The sequence below is a fragment of the Ursus maritimus genome, unplaced genomic scaffold (assembly GCF_017311325.1).
Source record: "Ursus maritimus isolate PB19 unplaced genomic scaffold, ASM1731132v1 scaffold_9, whole genome shotgun sequence".
In the NCBI taxonomy this organism is placed as follows: domain Eukaryota; kingdom Metazoa; phylum Chordata; class Mammalia; order Carnivora; family Ursidae; genus Ursus; species Ursus maritimus.
In genome coordinates, this window is record NW_024427107.1 from 11901079 (window position 1) to 11907599 (window position 6521).

At 39.9% G+C, this 6521-nt stretch overlaps 1 long non-coding RNA gene across 1 annotated transcript; it reads right to left on the reverse strand.

The window, feature by feature from the left end:
- Positions 1 to 3071: 3071 nt before the first annotated feature.
- On the reverse strand, positions 3072 to 3787 carry LOC121101732. Its single transcript, XR_005833746.1, has 2 exons — positions 3480 to 3787; positions 3072 to 3329 (listed from the first exon to the last, which is right to left on the reverse strand). It is a non-coding gene; the product is annotated as an uncharacterized LOC121101732 (long non-coding RNA).
- Between the last annotated feature and the right edge of the window lie 2734 nt (positions 3788 to 6521).

A 6521-nucleotide genomic window follows, 5' to 3' on the forward strand; every position in this document is an offset into this window, starting at 1 on the left:
TAGAACTTCCTCAACCAGAAAATGTGGCGATTGCTTCTTCATAGAGAAACTAGAGCCTGCCCTCTCTGGAGGTAGGAACTTTACTTCAGAATTGCAGAAAGGTCCACTTTAAAAACAGAATCTGCAGAGATGAATTAGAGCTGAGGAAATAACATTATGCCTTCTAAACTAGGAGATATGCACTAGTTGTTGACATATTTAACCTCAAATGGAGGTATTTAAGAAAGGAACCTCACTGGCTGTATACTCTGCACAGTAATGCTTATTATCATATGCCCTCTTCCAACATGAAGGGGCCTGATGACTGCTCCAGAAGAATAAGTTTTCCATGCCAAGGAAGGAGCTAGTTTTAAAGAAAAAGTTTTCACACTATGTATCCCTTCCCCCAAGACACACACACACACACACACACAATTGTTTCAATTGTCTGAGGAATTGGCCAGGACAATAAGAATTGATTTATGTTTAAGACCAGCACAACCAGTGAATTGACTAATTTTTATTTTCATATTGAAACGCTTTTTTGGTTGGGGCGCCTGGGTGGCTCAGTCAGTTAAGGGTCCAACTCTCGGTTTCAGCTCAGGTCATGATCTCAGGGTCATGGGATCAAGCCCCACATCAGACTGTGCTCAGCATGGAGTCGGCTTGGGATTCTCTCCCTCTGCCCCCCCCACCCCCGCCCCAGTCATTCTCACTCTTTCTCTTTCTGTCTTTCTAGAATAAATAAATAAATGTTAAAAAATAATGAAGTGGTTTTTTTGGAGACCTGGGTATTTGTAGACATTTACCATTTTTCTTCTCTCAAATAACACAGAAATTGGTATTTTTTAGCATTCAGGCCTCTTATTAGCCTTTATATAAGGAAAAGCTTCCAACCAATCTGAAACTACTGGACAAGCCATGAGGAGGGTAAATTCTCATAGAAGGCCCTATCTTGAGCAACAGGATCATGAGACACTCTGAACTGTTGGTGTCCATTTGATGCCTGCAGTGGACAAAGAGCTAGAAACTTGTGTTGCAAACTGCCTTGCAAAAAAGCACAGAGAGAATAGAAGGTATTGAAAGGGATGTTGCAACAGGCTTCCTCTCTTTTGCCTTCTGTCCTCAAAGCCTATCTTTTACAGAAGTAGGTCTTTGGGTTTCCCTGTAGCTCTGACCTAGATTCCGCCTCCCCCTTTTCCATCAAATTGCCAGTGCATGAGGGCAGATTCCCTGAGGTCGGCATTGGCCTTGTGCCAACCCTGGGCAGTGCGGGTTATCATATCAGTACAGTTAGCTGCAGAGTAGGTGCTAGGGATACGGGAAGCGAGATCTTGATATTTCATTCTGCTGGAACCTACTATCAGATATCAAGTCACTTAGTGCCTGGTTAATTTATGTTATCCGCATTGCCGAAAACAAAACCATCATCGAGTTTTATCTCTGACATCTCTTCGACCAGCCTTGCTCCCACCCTAAATCAGTGTCAGCATCCAGAGTTAAAACCTGGCCAGCCCTGACTTAAAGCCTTCTTACACTTGGGTCTCATAGCACTGATTTATTTCCCCCTTTTTTTCTCCCCACCTCCGTGTTTTCCTCAGATTCAAGAGGCAGGTTCATTCCCTGGTTATGTCACTTATTAGTTGTGTAAACTCATGCAAACCACCTATTTTCTCTGAGTGTGTTTTCACGTGAGGAAAATGAAGGAAGTAATGCTTGTTTCACAAAGTTGTTATAAAAATCAGAGAAGGTATTCCTATGTGAGAAAGTGCTTTAATGAAAGATACAGACTGTGTGTACGCCTCTCACAATTGAGGCTACTTCCTTAACGTGTAGGCATTTTCATTCCTGTCCTACATCAAAATTCTCCTAATAAATCACATCTTTCATAAAATCCACAGGATCTGTATTTGTTCCCAATAAATACACTGCCCATTAGTATGTACAATGGAAGGCCAAGGAGCATTTTTCTTTCAGTCAGATATTTTTAAACTTTCTATTTATTTTTACAAAGCAAGTCTGCGTCTCAAAAGCAAAATTAACATATTCCAAAGCAGTCACTGTGCCTTAGGAAGTCGAGATCTGGGCTCCACCTTCACCAGCAGAAGCCTTCGCGTGGATTAGTAACAATGCAGTTAACAGGTGTAAAAAATTAGAACCCAGGAATTTGAAGAATATTGTTGTTGTGCTTTATCAAATGAAAGAACACGTTTTGGAGAGTAAAGAGTCAAATCCCTCCCCTGCCTGAGTTACCATGCCAGCCCACTGCTTCCTCTTGCTGCTATTAGCCTCTCATAATGTAAAACATTTCTTCATTTCCAGCAGATAATACTTTCAGTGAAAAGGTAATTTTTGAAGTCTATTACTTGCATTCTTAGTGAAGAGCACAATGTAGCATTTTGTTCTAATATGCCATTGAAATTGTTTGAGTAGGTACACCATGGAATCGAATACAAAATGTCAAAATGGTTTCCATTAACTATGCACATTTGCACTGCTTCCGTTAATGGCCATGTTTTTGTTCTTTTCCTTCATCTTTACGTCTGTAAGATGAAATGATTCAGTTGATGTAACTGAAAAGTACATTGAAAAGGTAGAGAGCAAATTACAAAAGCATCAAGCCACAATTCCACCCACATGCTTTATTTTATAATGAAGTTTAATAATGATAGAAACTGTCGCTAGATTTAAACATCAGTCATTTCAGCAATTGTAGTGAATGTGAATATCTCATACCGAGTAATGTTTTATAAAAACATGGCAGGGATTGTGTATTATATTGAACTGAAATGTCATAATGAAATCTTAACTAGATGCTATATTGTAATATATATTATGTTAAGAGAAATTTACTTCAACTTGAAAAGATAAAATAAGTACTGTGTTTCCTTCAACATCCTAAGTTCAGATAAAATCATTTTACTTGGAAGAAAGTTTTTTTTTTCTTCTCTAGACTTAGCATGAGCGTAAATAAACACCCACTGCTTATTACAACAGGAGTTGTGCTGCTATATCTTGGTGGTAAATACACAACAAAAATCTAATGACTTATTTTTCTTTGACAAAAAAAATTAACTCTAGAAAGAAATTCACGGTTCTTACACAGTGTATTTTTTCAAGCCCCAGAAGTATTTGAGTGGCCCCTTCAATCAATCATGAAAAGGAAAGGGTATTCCTACTGACAGAACCCTAGACCCAAACCTAAACCAGCTCAGTTGCAAGGGGAGAGAGCCCATGGCGGCGTGAGGGGGGCCGAGCCAGGTGGCCATGCTTGCTGAGTCATTCCGCGGCAGCCTTCTCCGCTTTGCTTCCGGATAGTATGGGTTCCTGCTGATGACTGCAAAGCCGGCCTGGTGATATCAAAGGAAGTCAGCACCTGAAAACTCTCTCATTTTCCACTGCCTACCCACTTTCCACCCCACTCACGGCAGTCTCTGCCCACATCAAAAAGGTTTAGCAAATCCCTGAGAATGCTGAGGAACGTTTCACTTCATACTCACATGATGAAGAAAGAAGCATGCAGCAAACTTTCACCTCCAAGTATCAGCCCTTCTCTTTCCTAGCCCAGGAGAAAAGAGATGAAATGTAGCCTTCTTGCCATGGCACCATTTTGGCCACAGAGTTCTGGAGAGATTAGGAGCTAAGAGCCATCGGTTGGCCACAGCCTTCTTGCACTCGGTCATTTGCAGCACTTTCGCCTCACAAAATGGTTTTCCTTGTTCGTTTTGGTCCCCGGAGTTCTCTGTGCCTATGTGTGCATTATCATATTTTAACAGTTTCACAACTGCTACTGGCTAAACTCACCAGATTCCATGAAACATCCAGAACAATTAGTCTTTGCCACCAGATGGCAGTATAATACCATTCAAGTATGGAAAGAGGTTAAAAAATGGGCTTAAGGGACTTTGGATAAGTACTACTCAGTAAGCTATCCCCAGAAACTGGGTATCACTTCCTTTGAATATTTAATACTGATCTATTTAAGATAAAGGTGTCTATAGCTATGGCAAAAGAACCCTGTTTCATTCATCTACCTCTGTGCAGCAACCCGCTCAACAAAAGTTACCAGCTTGAAGGGATAACGATGTATTATTTATCACAATCCTGTACACTCAGCTGGGCCGCTCTTCTGGGCTTAGCTTCTGCTTCACAGGATGGAGCTGAGGTCTTTCAAGTAGCACTTGCAGCTGGGGCCATGGCTAGGGCTGGAATTTCTAAGGTGACCTGTCATCTTCTAGGGCCTCTGGTTACTTCTACTTGGCTATCACTATTCAAATCTAGCATAAGTTTCCCTAATGGCATGGCAACTGGCTTCCAAAAAGTAGCTTTCCAAGTGAACAAGACCCGTTGTTCAAACGTTTATAAACATTCTGCTTACATCTCACTTGCTAACGTTCTGTTGGCCAACATAAGTCAAGTGGCCAAACCCATGGTCAACATGAGAGGAACCACATGTGGGCATAAACATCAAGAGGCAGGGCCAGCAATGGGACAGTCTACCATAGATCCATAAAAGGATTTACAACTCAGTAGGTTCAAAGAATGAGAAAGTTCTTCAATTCTGATTTACATTAGAAATGTCATATACAGACATCTTATTTCAATAGTCATAGATAAGACAAATGGTGCTGACAAGCTTTTACAATGTCAGAAAAATAGACCTTCTGGTCTTTACTCCTCGGTAGAAGGGCATAATTCCAGGCTCCGGCCTTAGGATTGCAGAGCCCCAAATTCAAACTTTTTAAGGACACCCATTATCCATCAAGCTAAAAAGGAACACTAGGGCTAAGTAAACTTACAAAAGACAACTTCATCAACCAGAAATAAATTCAATAGTTTACAAAGACAGACTTACCTGACTTACAAATGGAGACTATTTGCAAACCCAATCTTGGTAGATAAATCTCCCCAGGAAAACAAATTATAAAAGCAGAGGTTGTTTTATGAACACAAATTTGGAACAAGGGGAGCTGGATATTCTCACTGGATACTTCCATTAAGGTTGATGAATTGTCCTTCTCTGTTCTACAAACATCTCTATTTTAAGAACCAACTCAGTTCTGTTGAATTACAGCAACATTGCCTCTTCACAGGACTAGAAAAACACTGATATAACATTTTCACTAGCAAAGATTATGAACAGGATTAAGAATGAAAGTCAAAACTTTTTCTCAACATAACGTGTTGCATAAAGCCCGTAATTTTTTTCATCCAAGATGATATTCATATTTATTATGCATGACCTAGAAAGTACTGTTGACACATAATGTTGATTCAGTAATGAGTTCACTTCCATTTTTAATCTGATAATCCCCATGGCTAACAGGTTGCCACAGCCAAATGATGCTTTTGTAGTTTAGTTAACATCTGCCGATGATTGAACCTAAGGACAGTATCCATCAACAATTGCAAATTTGCTTCCCAGCATCAAGATGAAAACTGAACAGCAAGGATTCGCATCCTCTAAGGCAGTCTATTAAGTTCATTTGCATAGGAAATTCATACCCTCTACAAATGTAACTTATACATGCTGCTGTTATTCCTGAACTTTCAGTGAATCAGAAACAAGATGGGGTAAGGGGCACTTACTGATACCCTTCAGTAAGAGTTCGTGTTTCTGTTTGGGCATTAAGATAACAAGTACATTGTCTGAGAAACGGAAGATGTGAATTTTATAGATAGCATTTCTTTCTATGAAACCTGTAGGCCAAACTCTCAAAATTCCATTTTCATGAGGGAAATGCAACTTTTCTATGATGATTGTTTTTCCTCCCATGGCAAAATACCCTTCATTATATTACAGCCTGGGATTAAGTGATTCGTTAGATAAGGATGGAGAAATATTCAACCCATTAACCGTATCATATGCAAAAGAGCTTTGTCTCTTTAAATGTTAAATATCTCGTGTCAATATCAAAACTCCAGTTCCCAAAAACATGGCCGCACTAGTCTTTCTCAAGAAATGTATTTATCTGAGCATTTATTGAACGTATGTTCAATGCATGAAGAGCCGGTAAGTAACTCTGCATTTGGAACCACATTAACTATTTTAAGCACACAATTCTTTGATTTACAACTCACAATGAAACGTCTCACATTTGAATAGTTTGCTGTCACCTCAAATTCAACATGTTTGCTTAGAATTGATCAATGATGTTCATGAGAAATGCCAGGGGTTCTCAGAGCTAACCAAGAAGCCACAGAGTCAAGAGGGAATCATGTACAACTCAAGACTCAGCCAACTCCCTTCAAGCAGAGAAATTCTTCTTTTATTTGCTTTATAGAATGATTTCCCTGGAACTCCTTATCAATTTTGATAAAGGGGAGTGACTATGGAGCACATAGTAAGTGCTCGCTGAGCATTTATTCTTGGCTCCCTTCCCTCCTCACTCTATGCCAGAATCTGGTATAACTAGCAAAACCTTCCTATTGCTATCAACATTATTTCTTTCCTCTGGTCTTAGAGTCTTCAGACCATGAATTCTTCCTAGGCTCTTCCCTTCCCTTCACTCTCAGTAGCCAGTCACTACTATGGGCCATTG